The sequence below is a fragment of the Mustela lutreola genome, chromosome 9 (assembly GCF_030435805.1).
Source record: "Mustela lutreola isolate mMusLut2 chromosome 9, mMusLut2.pri, whole genome shotgun sequence".
Classification (NCBI taxonomy): domain Eukaryota; kingdom Metazoa; phylum Chordata; class Mammalia; order Carnivora; family Mustelidae; genus Mustela; species Mustela lutreola.
Window position 1 is genome coordinate 51,288,555 of NC_081298.1, and position 16,270 is coordinate 51,304,824.

At 41.6% G+C, this 16,270-nt stretch overlaps 1 long non-coding RNA gene across 2 annotated transcripts in view; it reads right to left on the reverse strand.

The window, feature by feature from the left end:
• Window positions 1-1,273: 1,273 nt before the first annotated feature.
• The window catches only part of LOC131808259 (uncharacterized), a 179,062-nt gene continuing 164,065 nt past the window's right edge, over window positions 1,274-16,270 (reverse strand). For both annotated transcript variants that reach the window (XR_009344751.1, XR_009344752.1), the window contains exons 2-3: window positions 2,867-2,992; window positions 1,274-1,685 (exon numbers count right to left, since the gene is read on the reverse strand). This is a non-coding gene — a long non-coding RNA (uncharacterized LOC131808259). The remainder of the gene's footprint in view (window positions 1,686-2,866; window positions 2,993-16,270) is intronic.

Consider the following 16,270-nt stretch of genomic DNA (forward strand, 5'->3'; position numbering starts at 1 on the left):
GGGATACCCAGTTGATAAGCTACGCTGTCCTCATGACAACACTTGCTAATGGACTGAATGTGTGTGTCTTGTCCCAATTCAGATGTTGAAGCCCTGACCCTCAAGGAGTGCCATCAGGAGGTATGGGCTTTGAGAGGTGATGAGGTCATGAGATTGGAACACTTGTGCATGAGATAAAAGCACTTCTGAGAAAAGACCTGAGAGATTGTTCTGCCAGCTGTCATCCATGCAAGGCTACAACAGAAATATGGGCATCTATAGATAATGAAGCAGTCTCTTGCTAGATATCAGATCTCCCAGGATCTTGCTTTTGGACTTCTCAGTCTCTAGAACTGCAAGGAATAGTACATGTTTTGCTGTTTCAGCCACCCAGTCTGTCATCATTTGTTGCAGCAACTTGAACTGAATAAGGCAGAGCCCAAGTACTGGTTAATCCCTGCTTCTACTCATTTCCCCTCAGAAAGAGCTTCTAATCCAGAACTGACCTCTGCTTTCCATACACGTGCCTCAGACTCCTTCTGTGAGAGCCCAGACTTTGTAAAAGACTCCTCCCTCATGGCAACCAGCATTCTGTGACTCCTGAGGAATGGCCTCCCTGACTTTACTGAGTCAATCAATCTGATTTTGATTCTGGAGTCCCAGGATCAAGGACTGCATCAGGCTCCCAGCTTCATGGGGATCCCGCTTCTCCCTCTGACTTTCTCCCCTCTCATGCTCTCTCTCTCTCTCACTCTCTCTATCTCAAATAAATAAATAAAAATCTTTTAAAAATCTGATTTTAACAGACCATATGCTTTTTCTTGCTGGTCTTTGGAAGATTAGGCATTAGCCCTTCGGAGAAAGTTCTGAATTGCTGCTTCATGAAGGGGTGAACTGTGTCCCCAAGGTCTCTTTTTGCTGCCTTCTAATCACAGATGCTGAGACAAATCCTCCCAGGTGCTGGTTTTTCAAAGCACTTAATGCTTTGGCTTTGAAGTTCCTCACTTGACAGTTCTGCTTTAATCAGTTTGTGACAAAACAGCCAATTGGTGGTGGATGCAAAGTGCACTGATAAAGTTAATATCAAGGAACAATTTTTTGAGTGTCAAGCATGTGCATGTGTGTGCACACACATATCCATGTGCTAAGCATTATGGTAAATATCTGACAAGCACTAAAACATCAAAATGTTAGGATACCCCATTAGCTGATATTTTTATTATTCCTACATCCTAAACTATGAAAAACAGGGTCCGAGAATCAGAAGTGGCCAAAAGAATCAAGACTTGAGGCAGTTCGATTTCACAGCCAGCCTTGATCAATAGGCATGTACACCTGTGTCTAGTTTCAGCTCTGTGTAACCTTGCCATAACCTTGGATAAGCCATTCATCTCTCAAGTTCAGGTTCTTGGTCCAAAGAGGGAAGGGGCACAGGTTGAGTACCTCCAGTGGGACTTCCTGGCAGGCTTGTTCATCCAAGCATTCCTGTTTCAGTTTGAGTAATTGAATCCAGTCTTTGTTTTACCGAAGGCCAAGCTTGTCCAGTGTGTCCATGCCACCAGCCAACAGCATTTGTCCATGCCATGTAACAACCGAGCAACATTCATAGGAATGGGGGGAGGAAAAGATGTCCACAGGTGTTGACAGATGTTCTGCATGGAGGGACAGGAGCTGGGGCCATCACCTGCTGTTTCTAGTGGCCTTCTCTGTCGAGTTAAAACAAATGGCAATTATTTGCAATGGCAGGGATGAATGTAGAGGGTATTATGCCAAGCGAAATAAGCCAGTCAGAGAAAGACAATTATCATATGATCTCACTCATATGTGGAGTTTAAGAAACAAAACAGAATCATAGGGGAGTAAAGGAAAAAAATAAAACAAGATGAAGTCAAAGAGGGAGACAAACCAGAAGAGACTTTAAAAAAAAAGATTTTTATTTACTTATTTGACAAACAGAGATCACAAGTAGGCAAGAGGCAGGAAGAGAGAGAGAGGAGGATGCAGACTCCCCAGGGAGCAGAGAGCCTGATGTGGGGCTCGATCCCAGGACCCTGAGATCATAACCTGAGTTGAAGGCATTGAAGGCAGAGGCTTTAACCCACTGAGCCAGCCGGGTACCCCTCAGAAGAGACTCTTAATCACAGTAAACAAACTGAGGGTTCTTGGAGGGGAGGGGGATGGGTGGATGGGGTAACTGGGTGATGGACATTAAGGAAGGCATGTGATACAGTGAGCACAGGGTGTTATAAAAGACTGATGAATCACTAATCTGTATGTCTGAAACTAGTATTATATGTTAATTAATTGTATTTAGATTAAAATTTTCTTTAAATATAATTTTAAAATAAAATAAATAACAATCAAATAATGATCAGAGTTATCCAGCAGGGAGTATCAGATCTAGATGTCAGTTAAATTTAAGGGGCTTGCCGAAGTTTAGGAGAGTCACGCTAGGTCATTTTCCTGTTTGGGGAAGTCTTCAGGGGCAGTTCCAAAGACAAAGAATATTAATATTTCTCCTTCCCCCATTCCCCCTAGAGCCGAAGATGTTTCCTCCACTCACCCACTGGCCCTGTATGTAGGTGTTGCTTTCTCTCTACCAATCAAATAATCAGTGAGTAACTAGAACTTCACCTTTTCCAGTATCCCCCTACCCCCGACCTTTTGTCTTTAATGGCCATGGGCAACAGGGACAAAGACATTTTTTAAAAACTTACAGAGATCTATTATGCTCTACTACCTTGGCCCGCATGGGCCACTGCAAAGGGATTCTGTGAACTGTGTACTCAGATGAATGATCATTATCTTCAAAAAGGCAGGGGCAGTGATAGACACAGGAATCAAAAAGGCAAGAGTTAATGGACCATCAGAATAATGGAGTACCAACACTTTTTTGTCCTTGGCTTGAATCCTCAAGGTCCAGTGTCTCAACAGAATTTTCATTTTGGTCTCATCTGACTCACTTGTCCACCCCTGGGCCAGTTGGCAGTTATACTGAGAACTGGAAATTTTCCTTAGAAGAGAGAAAGAGTATTTGTCAGGTAAACCAAGGAAATGTCCATTATAGGAAGTTAGGCCTTTTATCGTGGTACTCCATTAGCACCCTCCTGACTGTTAAAGAAAAAAAAATTGTGACACCCATTAAAGACAGTAAGGAAGATTTTATTCAACGGATGCTACTACGATGGGATTTTATTTTATAGTATGGGAGAGAAATCTGGCTCAGCTCAGACAAATGGAGATTTAACAGCATGGTGGGGGTCACTGAATATAAAATTAAGATGGAACATCAAGGGTAAGGATGAAGGGATTCTGCCTAAACCATCTGGACAGTAATATTGTTGAAGGAAGGCTAGGGTCATAAACTATTGAGATCAGGGGATAAGGAATTTTTTAAAAGACTTATTACTACATTTTAGAGAGAGGGAGCAGGGGTAGGGGTAGAGGGAGAGGGAAAGAGAATTTTTAATCAGACTGTTCACTGAGCATAGAGCCTGAGGTGAGGCTTAATCTCAGGACTGTGAGATCATGACCAGAGCAGAAACCAAGAGTCAAACGTTCAACCAGCTGCACCAACCAGGTGCCCTGGGAATAAGGGATTTGATCAGATATTAAGGGTTATAGATACTGAAGCACCTGGGTGGCTTAGTTGGTTAAATCTCTGGCTTTGGCTTAGGTCATGATCTGATCCCAGGATCAAGCTTGGCATTGGGCTTGCTGCTCAGTGGGGAGTCTGGTTCTCTCTCTCCCTCTGCTATTCCCCTTGCTCAGGCTCTCTCTCTGTCAAAATAAATAAATCTTAAAAAGAAAAAAAAAAGAGTGGTAAGATACCAGGGGTGAGAGATAAGGAATTTGATCAGATATCAAGAGTAGGATAGGAGATTGCTGAAAAATTGACTAAGCAGACTTCTTGCTAAAACTGGGCTAAGTGGGTGGAGCCTGAGGTCAAGGCTGAACATAAAGAGGACTTGACTCCAGTCTGGTCAAGGAGAAAATCTTCATCATCATGACCATTGTATTTTCTGCAGTCACACATTTTTCTAATTCTTTTAACAGACATTCAGTGAACGAGAAACATGAACACAGTAGTAATAATATAACGAATGTAAGCGCTCTAGCAGAGACAAAGGCAGTATAGGAATCCACCTCATCAGATTTAGAATATGCATGACTCCATGACTGAATTACTACCACTGCTTGACTGCTGAGATTAAGATGTAATACAGAGGATCATAGGGAAGGGAGGGAAATCTGAATGGGAGTCATCAGAAAGGGAGACAAACCATGAGGCACCTTTAACTATAGGAAACAAACTGAGAGTTGCTGGGGGGGGAGGGGAGTGGGAGACATGGAGTAACTGGGTGATAGGCATTAAGGAGGACACGTGATGTGATGAGCACCAAGTGTTATCCACAACTGATGAGTTACTAAATTCTCTGAAACCAATGATGTACTATCTAATGGCTAATTGAATTTAAATATCTAAAAAAGACACATAAGAAAAAGATGTAGCATAACTCACAATATCCTTTGAGTGGAAGAATGTGCGGATTTTCCATACCTCTGCTGTCCATGTCCCATGGCTAGTAGCCACATGTGGCTAATGACCACTTAAAAGGTGGCCAGTTCAAATGGAGAAATGCTGTAAAAGCAGAATAAACACTGGTTTTCAAAGACATATTGTAACCAAAGTTCAGAGAGTATTGCCACCCTCACATCACAAACATCGCTTGAATTCTACAGCTAATGAGAGTGGGATCCAAGACGGGAGAGGTCATCCTGAAAGTCCATGATGTCAGAAAGAACATGGGAAGAAAGAGTCACAATCCTGGAGTGGATGGGCTGAGGATTATCAGAATGCCTTTTTTTTTTTTTTTTGTGGTGATTCTGTCTGTATACAGACAAGGAGAATTCACTGGAGATGACATCTATATGCCTCACATTTTCAAAGGAAAATTATGAAAACGCATATACACCCACAGCCATAGTTTAATTATGTGTGAAATGTATTCAGAACTACTCCAGTCAGTAAATTGCATATTTTCACATTTAGCTTCTCAATTTTCTCTTCGGCACCTCCCATTCTTGAAATCCCAACACAAATCCCATCTCTTGCCTAAGGACCATAAACTACCTCACTATCACAGGCTACAGTTCATTCATTCATTTGATTCATTCAAAGCAACCTAATCTTGAGTGATGTCTTAAGCGCTCTTCTAGGGACTGGTGACACGGTGAACAAAATAGGTAAAGATCTCACTTTCATGGAGCCTATCTGGTATTTAGGGGAAAATCTTTCCTTATCAACATGAAAAGACTTATTATGGATGTTGCTTAAAATTTCAGTTTTTTTTTTTTTTCTTGACAGTATCTCAGGTGATCATCTTTGAGGTGGTTCTCCTGAAAAGTACCTTTGGGGGGTACTGACTCGACTTTCTGAGTCAGACACTTTCCTAAAGACAGGAATCACAGGAAAAGTGACAACGGTCACTCTTGCAGTAAGAACAGGGATCACAATACTTGAAACAGAGATATGCTGCTCAGCTATCAGAAAGTCCACAAGGCTCCAAATGTGTGTGGCCAACTAATGGAACCTGTAACTCAGAGGTTATCATCCTGAGAGCAATGGGAAATCCCTCTAGTTAAGGACTCTCCTTGACGGAAGCTTGACAATGGCCTTGATTTACTTACTATGATGGTTAGGTAATTATACACATTAAGAAAAGTGCACAAGGCACTTCCATTTCCATGATACCATCAAAGATATTGTTGTTTTATTAAAATGTTACATCTAGAGCTGTAACGTATAGAGTAGTTAAGTCAATCAGTATGTGGTACAGGTGAGACTATTGTAACAGCCATACTTCCATGAAAAAGAAAAATTTTTTGTGGTTTCTGATCTAGGAATCAGCCAGTGAATAATTCTATATTAGTGTCCAGTTACCTGGCTAAACATGTAATCTATTTATATTTCTGAGGGTAAGCTGAATTGTGATCACTGAGCCAGCTGTGTTCTAGTAACTACTCATTAACCCAACATAACAGATATAAGAAGGTAAAAGGCTTCTAAGAAGACTGGTTACTTATATTTTGAACCACATTTTGGCAGGTATAACTTGCAACTTGTGCTTAGTGGTAAGATTTCTGATATTTACTTTCTCCTTCCTTTGGCAAGTCAAGTTAGTTAAAAAGTAATTGGAGTTGAGTCCATTGTTTTTCTTAAATGTTTACAGAGATATAGAACTCTCAAGTTTCTTTACTGGACAGGATTAGATCACATTAGTGATAAAGATCAGAATGATTTACCTTGCTAAAACAAGAACTTCCTGTCAGTTTGGAGAAAGCTTATTTTTATCAAAGCAATACAGATTTCCTTTTTTTTTTTTAAATTTTACAAGGTAAAGTCAGTGAACACATCCAACTTGATGAATACGTCTCTAAAATGTCAATCCAGGCAAAGCTTTTTCTGCCTACAGATTGGAGCCTACGTGGTGATGTTTTTAAAATGCTTTCAGTCCCTCAGTGAGGCTCTTAGAAGCTAGCCAGGGCTTACTACGTGCCAGGCACTGTGTCAGGTTTGGAGCTAAAGGGAAGGAGAGCTTGGAGGCTGGCTGGGGAGGGACATCCATGACACAACTACAGCTAGAAACGGAGGCCAGTGCTAGAAAAGAGAGAGCAGGCTGCATGGAGAGTGTGTACCATGGGGCTTGTGAGCTCATGAATAAGTGGGAGTAACTGGAGTGGGGAGATGGGGGAGAGGAAGAGGGTCTTCCCATCAATGCTAATCACCTGTGCTTGGAGGCAGGCGCCATGAGGGGTCTCCACAGGAAGAGGGAGGCAGTGTGGTTGAAGGTCAGAAAGATGGGGCAGAACAGGCATCAGTCAGTTGGACGGGTATGAAGAGACTGATGGGAGGATTATGGGTGCCTTTGGAGGACTGGGAATTTGTTAGAAAATCAGTGCAGATTTCTATGGAGACAAATGCCAGGAACTGATAGGTCTTTGAAAGGTCACTCTGTCTGGCTTTTGGCAAAGGGGTTGGTAAAAGGCACTTGCAGGTGTGAACACACCAGGTGGGAGGTGAGTGCAGGAAATCAGGTGAGGGAGCATGGGAACTTGGTCCCGGGGTATATAAGGGAGAATAGCCTTTAAGGAGTTCCACAAATTGGCACCAGCTGTGGCTTCATTACAGAGCTGGAAGGGGCAGGTGGGTGTGTCCTGGAAGCTACAGAAATTACATGAGAAAGGGACGTCTTTTTAGATCTTTTTTTCAACTAGAGGAACTCTCACCTTATTGATAGAATTCCAGAGTGGGAACCGATGGACATGAGGACATCTTTGAAATGTCTGAATATGTTCTTTGACATCTTTGCAAGTGACGAGGAAACCTTGACCTTAGGAGGCCTCGGCCCTCTTTGTAGCCAAAAAGATTTCACCTACAGATTTGGGTTCTCCCTTTTAAAGTCAAGGAGACAGTCCTTCCAAAGGACACCTCCTATCATTTTACCCTCTCATCATACCTCACGTGCTGGGATCTCCAAGACCCTCTGCTCCAGGTTTTGAGTATCCACTTAGGCCGGGCTGGTCTTGCCACCACAGGAAATTTAGAGCCTGTAGTGCTATTAATAACATCATCTAAGACTGTTTTTGTTGCCCTCATGGCCTCTTCCCACCATGCCTCACTGAAACTTTTTACACATTGTATCCATTAAGCTATAGTTCCCAATGCTCATCTTCTCTAGTGCCATCAATTTTTAGGGTACCAGGCAAACCTTAAACTTGTCCCCCTTAATTGGATCCCTGTGTCCCCACAATCTCTTTGAATGCCTTTCACCATGATCCTTGAATGAGATCTGAGACCACTGCTGGTACCTAACACTTCTTGGCACCTAGTTTGTTAGGTTCTTGGAAGAGGAGGTGGCTATGGAGGTGAGTGGGGATGGGAGTGGGAGGATTTCTCCCTTCACTTCCCTTTTTGTTTTTTCAAATAATGGGTTTTGAGGGGGAGGGAAAGGTTAACCAGACCATTTATTTTCCATCTCCCATCCATAATGTTTACCACTCCCCACCGGAAGAATTTAGATCTTTCGTTTGAATCTCCAGGAAAATCTCCCAAACCCAGACCACCACCATGTGGATTCAGCCATCTTCTGATTCACCTCCAGATTGTCTCCTCCTAACTGCTCTAGCCACAGTTTAAGGGCGAAATGTTCAATGCCCAAGCAATTAAGTGGGGAACACATTTACCTAAGCAATTGCATGCAGCTCTGTATCTGCATACAGGGGGTCTCTCCCAAGCCTTTCCAACCTCAGCAAAACAAGACAAAGCCCCAGCGATCTGGGGTATATATCATTCATTCATTCCTGGGTTCAACACTCATGGCAGATCCCCACCAAGACCCTGGGAGAGCAAGGACTGGAGAAATCCTGGAAGCTGAAGTCTGAGGAGGATTTCAAATTCAAGTCAGACATTAAAGAAACATCTGGACTCGGTCCTCAGGTACATGCAGTATTCTGAACTGAGGGTAGAACCAGAGACCATTCTAATGAAAGGCCTCTACAGGTGGGCTCTCACAGGTGGGCTCCGACTCAGTTTCCTGTATATTCATTCATGAAATAGCTCTTCGGGTCAACATGCAGAAGAAAACCATTTAATAAAACTGACAATGACGAGTGTTAAGGGAAGCCAGAAGGCTTGTGAATGGGGAGAGAGGAAGAGCCAGGGCAGAAAACCCAGAATCCCTCCCTGCCCTCCTTGCTGCCAGGGAGGTCTGAGGGACTAGTTTCCACCTGGGATCCCAAGTCCAGAACATAAGCAGCTGGGGCACGGCGGGGGAGGGAAGGTGTTCCTCAGCCCCCTCGCATGGGGTTGCTGAACAATGGGGGCTAGCGCTCCCGCTGGCGGAGGGCACCTCAGAAAGCGCTCTCCCCAAAACGACCCCATGCAGACCGGGGTTGGGCGCAGCGTCCGGGCGTGGTCCCGGTGCCCTGAGGTTCGTGGGCGACTGGGCCTCGACAACCCCCCTCCCCGCCCCCAGGTCGCGTCCCCCGTTCTGCTCCAGGTGAGGGCACGGCGCGGTGTCACTTTACCTGTGCAAAGAGGGTGGTCCGGAGAAGCCTTGGGGCGGGGAGAGCAGCAGGCAGCAGGAGCAGGACAGCACGATTTCACGCAGGAGCACACAGGCGGCGAGTCCGGTGGGTCCTGCAGTCCTGACTGGGCTCTAGCACAACACCCTGGCGCTGCGTGCCCCTCCTCCGCCAGCCCCTCCACCTCCTCCCAGACTCTCAGCCACATCCTCCGTGAGCTCACTTCCCGCCTCGTCAATTAGCAAAGCCTCTGCTTAGGGCCGCCCCCGACCCGCCCCCGACCCCCTCCCTCCTGAATCCTCCTCAAGCACACTTGGAGCTTTGGAAATTAGCAAAGCCCCTTCTCTGCGCCGCCCCCGCCCCCCTCCCTCCTGAGGACCGGGCCCGGGCTGGGGTGCAGGGCAAAGCTCGGACGGGCTGCAAGCATTGCCAGCGCCCGCGCTGGGCAGCCTCCTAGCCTGGCTCCCAGAGCGGTTGTCCGCGCGGCCTGACTGGGAAAAGATCATCAGTCCTATACGCCAGCTGCAACCTTTGGTCAGTTTACTGGCTTCCAGATTGCGCCCAAAGCCATGAACCAGCTTCCCCAGCACAGGCTTGGGCTGAAATGCCTGCCGGGGATCTGTCTGAGCAGTCTCCGCGTCTCCAGGCAGGGATGGCACTTCGACCTGGATGGTTGGGTTTTTTGTTTGTTTTTTTTGGTCATTGGTTATTACATGACCTCCAGGGTAGCTGCTCCACAAAGGGAGTGAAAACAGGACGCCTGATATATAGGCATGGGGCCATTCTAGAATAATAGCTTGGGGTTCTCTCAGAAATGCGGCATTGGTCCTTGCACTATGGTTTAATAGAAAAGGGATTATGCACCAAGTTACTTAAATGAGCATAGGTTGAAATTGTTTACTGAGAGTAAATATTTTAAATAGTTCTATTTTAACTAAATCTATCATCAATCATAAATCTATTACACGAAGTTTACAGGCAAATTAAATGCAAGAGCACTCTCTTCAGGGTTTTAAATAATCCGTGTCTGTCTTGGCACATGAGAATGCAAAGATAGGAAATGGTTTGTAAAAGATCATATAATAGCTTTTACTAATATGGTATCAGCAATTTATCATAAAGGAGCGGCCTCCAGTAAAAACTCAGCTTTGAAAAATGCAGAAAAGGGGCGCCTGGGTGGCTCAGTGGGTTAAGCCGCTGCCTTCGGCTCAGGTCATGATCTCAGGGTCCTGGGATCGAGTCCCGCATCGGGCTCTCTGCTCAGCGGGGAGCCTGCTTCCTTCTCTCTCTCTCTGCCTGCCTCTCAGTGTACTTGTGATTTCTCTCTGTCAAATAAATAAATAAAAAAATCTTAAAAATAAATAAAAAAAAAAAAGAAAAATGCAGAAAAGCAGCAAAAGTTTCCATACCCTCTTGGTGACCAGAGGCATACTTTGTGCCCCTCAGCATCTCTTTTGTGGTTCTGAGTCCCATGGCGCTCTGTAGTTTAGTGTCTTATTCTCTGGGATAGGCCATTGAAGAAATACCAGGCCAAGAGATCAAGGTCCTGCTGTGTGTCTGAAGAAAGTACAACCTTTTAGATGAAGCTTTCTGGGGAATTTGTTAGTGGTTTGGTCTGCTTCTGATAGGAAGGGAAATTTTTTTAAAAGATTTTATTTCTTTATTTATTTTACAGACAGAGATCACAAGTAGGCAGAGAGCAGAGAGAGAGAGAGAGGTGGAAGAAGGCTCCCCACTGAGCAGAGAGCCAGACATGGGGCTCAATCCCAAGACCCTAGGATCATGACCTGAGCCAAAGGCAGAGACTTTAACTCACTGAGCCACTCCAGTGCCCCAGGAAGGGAAATTTTTTAAAGAGTATTTTCTCTTTGAATCTATTTTGAGGTTTGGTTTGTGGTTCTTTCTGACTTTTCATGAAGATGGAATTATTTCTGAGCTTGGTTGTCAGGAACCACATATCAAATCGAGCTATCTTGTTAGCAATAAATAAATAAATAAATAAAAGCTCAAGTGTTGGTATAAAGCTATTATGCTTTTCAAAACTCCGAACTATAATTCATGTATCGTGGACGTTCTTTATCATATCACACAGGAGAGAGGTGGCAGAAACGCACTTTCAGGTTAATTTTTTTACAAGGAAGATTGACTTATAAACCTACTTTGTTATTCCCTTTCATTCAATTTCCCTGTACCTCCTTTTCTATGAATTGTAACGGTAACCCATCATTATTTTTATTGTTGGCATGTGCTTTGTGAACCATAAAGTGTACGCTATAAATGGGAGCACTTTTCTTTTTTTGCAGTTTACGAAAAACTTATATTTTTTAAATTTATTTTTTATTTATTTTCAGCATAACAGTATTCATTCTTTTTGCACCACACCCAGTGCTCCATGCATGCAGTGCCTTCTATAATACCCACCACCTGGTACCCCAACCTCCCAAACCCCCGCCCTTTCAAAACCCTCAGATTGTTTTTCAGAGTACATAGTCTCTAATGGTTCAGCTCCCCTTCCAATTTCCCCCACCTCCCTTCTCGTCTCTAACTCCCCATGTCCATGAAAAACTAATTTAAAAACATTCATCCACCAGAGTACCCAAAGGGCTCCCATATAAACTATCTGTCGTTACATTATGTCCCGATGTGGAGCTCAATCCCAGGATCCTGAGATCATGACCTGAACTGAAGGCAGAGGCTTTAACCCACTGAGCCACCAGCCCCAATGTATTCTCTTCAGTACCAGAATTTGTAACCAATTGACAGATGAAAAAGGAGGCAGTCAAGTGAAAAACAATAGGTCTTAGACCTGCAAGAAATTTGAATTAGATGAATTCAGCTACTCAGGCACTGTTTCACATTTTCAGATCTCTGCAGAAAAGGGGTTAACCTTTTTACAGCATGTAAAAGAGAAGACTATAACACATAATATGTGTAAGCATGTAAATATCAAAATATATCCCATTAGTTGCTAAGACACACAGGGCCTATTTTTTCTCTCAAATTCATGAATATGTAGGAGCAATAAGTGAGAAGTGAAAGTATACTCTTCACTTCGAAGTCTTTTAGAAATATAAAATATGACTTTCTATGGTTTATGTCTCCATATTCCTTTATTGCCAGTTTGAACAAATCCACATGCTTTGATTCAAAGGTAATACATTCATCTTATTTGGAAAAATGATGTTTATTTTTGTTCTCTCACCCTTCGCAGGTGGTTTCATTTTAGCACACTTCAGAGTTATTATTTCATGCTTATTAAAAACATTTATTATGATCTACATAGATGAATGAAACTTTTGTTTTAATTAATTATTTGCCAAAAAATCTGTTATTTTTAAAAATGTATTTCCTTTGAAGCGTTAATTTAGAGCATTCAGAGAGGATCTAGGAGTGTGGTATTATGCAGTTTTTAAGTAGGTATGAAATGGTTATTCATATGATTGTTTCTTTAAGGCTTATGTATATTGTCCATTATATGCTATAAAATATTTTGAAAGTAAATTTAAGGTATGTTTTATGTAGTTTATTTTTTGGAAAAAATTATTGAAATGACTTATGAAATTCAGTATACTCTCAACATTAATTTATTCTGAAATTTACCAGTTGTATACTGAACCTATTATATGGCAGATATTACTTCAGACTACACTGGTAAATGAAATACTTGGCTTTGTAGAACTTTTATTTTCATGGGTGAGACAATTAAAAGCTATAAACCTTAATAAAAATTGCATAGTGCATTCAAAAATGATGTGTACAATGGGGAAAAAGAAAAATTCGATCAGGGTGAGAAAAATCAAGGTTGCTAGGCAGGGGATGGGGAGTTAAAATTTTTAATAGGAAGATCAGGGTAGTTACAATGAAGCTGACAATTGAACAAAGGTATGGAAAGGTGATGAATTTGCCCAGAACTATCAGCAATAAGATCACTCCAGACAAAGGAATTGGCTATCTTGAAGGCCATAAGTTTGGATCATGCCTGGCATATCTGAGGAATAGCAAGGAGGCCACTGTGAGTGACTGAAGAGTAGCAGGGAAAGAGGTCACAGAGGTTAAATGAGTGGCTAGATCATGTAAAAGCTTAGAAGTCATTGTAAAACTCTGGCTTTTATATTTGGAAACTTACTGTGTGATAGAATTTCTGCTAATAACGGAGAGTTCAAATTCCATAAAATTTCAAGGATTCTTATTCTAGTAAGACAGAATAAAGAAAAAGAGTACATATTTTCACATGGGTTAACAAATGCTCGGAGATCCAAGTGTAGGAAGCTATGGGAGCACAGAAGAAGGCACTAAAATCACACCAATATATTTGATGACTGTGACTATATATAAGTTTGTATTTTCTAGATTTTTTATAGTCATGGAATCACACAGTATATACTATTCATTGCCTGGCTTTTCTTTTCTCAGCATGATTACTTTGAGAATCTCCAATTGTAAATAGTTCATTTTGATGTTGAATAGTAATCTCTTGAATGAATAGATCATAATTTGTCTTTGCTCTATGGATGGACATTGATGAACATTTCCACTGTTTTCAATTCTTAAAAATAAAGCTGCTATGAAATTCATATACAAGTCCTTGTATGAACATAGGGTTTGTTTCTCTTGGTTAAATGCCTAGAAGTAAAATGGCTATTTGTGAAACTGCAACATATTTTGCATTTAAAAAAATTTTCAAACTCTTTTCCAAAGTGGTGGTATCATGATATATGCCAACAACAGTTTAGATTTTTTGTTGCTTCCCAATCTAGCTCAGACCAAGTACAATTAGCCTTTATAATTTTAGCCATTCTAATAGATATGTAAGCATGTCTCATTATGATTTTAATTTGTATTTCTTTAATGTCTAAATGTTGAGAAATTTGTCATGTGCTTATAAGCCATCCATATCCTTTTGGTGACATGTCTCTTCCATTATATCCTTCACATGTAAAATTGGATACTCTGTTTGGTTATTAGTAAGGTTTTTTATTTTTATTCATTTTTTAATAATCAGAGTAGATGTCCATTATTAGAAATATAATTTGCAAATCCCTTCTCCATCTTTACGGTTTCTCAATGGAGCTTTGATAGCTGTGTCTTTCAAGAAATATGCTACTTCTTTCCTGGTACACGGAGGTATGACTAGAACATTATCAATGTTGACCTTTGCAAGGAAAATCATGGCTTAAGATATAGGTAGTCTGCAGTTGTTGGGAGTGTTCACCATCCTTGCCTCTAACTCATCTCTCACTGCCCACACATTCAGATATAGGGGAATATTGATTGACAAAATATTAATTGCCAAATAATACTAGTTGGAGAATAAGAAAAATGCAGGCACCTGATTATATAATATTACTTAAATAAAATATGTTTTTATAAGTGTTATTGGAAGTAAATTCCTCAATACTTTAATGACACAGAATGATGGAATCCTAGATTTTTTTTCTTCTATTTACTACGAAAATGATCATGCCTCAAGTATATTAAAATGGAAAAGGGAAAATTAAAAATTGTTTTAAGTTGATTTGCGTGTGTTGTGCATATGTGAGAGAGAAAGAGAAAGAGAGAAAAAGAGAAAGGGAAAGACAGAGAGGTGGCTGCAGTGAATTGATGAGTTGCAGGATAGATTTTAAAGTTTTGTCTTTTGCTTTCTACATTTCCTTTTCCTTAGGTTCAAGAGAACAATCGTAATATCTCAGAGGCCTGCTGGTAACATCAGCAGAAAGAGTTAGAGGTTCCCAGAAAATTAAAGATGAGATATAGTTTTCCTGACATAAGAAAAGTCATTTTTTGTCCCCAGCTATGTTCAATGTTCTATACCCCACCTGTGTACTTGCCCAAGCACACTTCTTCCAAAACTCCCTGGGAGGTTCTTACAAAGAAATGCAAAAACCTCACTAATTAAGGATTTTGAGGGAACAAGGCAATGGGAAAACTAACAGTCACCACCAGACCAGGAAATAGCCTAAGCTATTGAGACAATAAATCAGTGGTAAAACTCCTAGTGCTATTTCAAAAGTAATCAAGGCCTTGCATTCCTTGTCCCAGAAAATGAGCCCAAGACCCCATCTAGTTTATATCTGCTCTTGAAGCCTGCAGAGTCCCTTTCCCTTGTCCAACAGTTACCTCTTCTTTATTCTAATGTTGAAGTTTCTGCCCTCGGTTGAATACAAGCTTAATTCAGGTGAACATGCAATACATATTGCACAAATACATATGTGGATGTGCATGCATCCACGGGATAATAAAACTCTCCCTTCTGAGTATTCATCTTAAATACTAAATAAAAATCTCTCTCCTGTTCAAACAGTCAAGGCTTTGGAACTTATTCCCTGTGATCTCCTTGTATGTTGTAAACAAATATTCCTTTGTTTAACAACTCCACCTGTTTCTGTGATTCACCAAAGACTGACCTCAGTTAGTTCCGTCACTGTAATGGCTTTCACTACTCTGATTCTACCTCTGCAAGTCTCCAAATTTAACTATTTTTTTCTCCCAATTCCGCATGTTCTTGGCTTTAAACTGCAACTCTGAAGAGATGCTTTTATCCCCAGGGGTACAGGTCTGTGAATCACCAGGTTTACACACTTTAAAAAAAAAAATCAAGAGAAGGGAGTAGTAGTCAACATTGTTACTTTGAACTTCCTGCCCTAAGGGGCTCTCCTGTTGTTTCTCTTTGACTTCCTGGACTGAAACGACAGAAATTTGGCAATACATCACTCCCCAATCCAGATTACTGACAGAACAGTTTAGACTCTTAGAAAAATATTAGTTTAAAAGATCACATAATTAAATACTTAAGCATGTAGTGTAATATAGTGGTTTACAAGAAATATATTTTGGTCATCTGAATATTTGGTTTTCAACCATGGCTACTGACTCACAGCTCCTAAACCTCTTGGAATTTCCTGTGATAAGGGTGAGAGAGGTGTGTTTTGTTATGTTCATGAAGTGAACTTCAGACTTCACTCAAGGCAAGGGCTCTTTGCCTGAAGGACCAACCACTTGGTGAAAGCCTTCATAACTTTTTGCCCAACATGCCTCCCCTTCCTCCCAATTCAGGATTATCTGGGGAGGGAAGAGGAGCTGGAGATTAGATCAGCAAATGACAATGATTTAGTCAGTCATGACTATGTCATGAAGCCTCCACAGAAAACCTGAAAGGACTGGGTTCAGAAAGCTTTTAGTTTGTTAAATGTATGAAAAGGCAGGA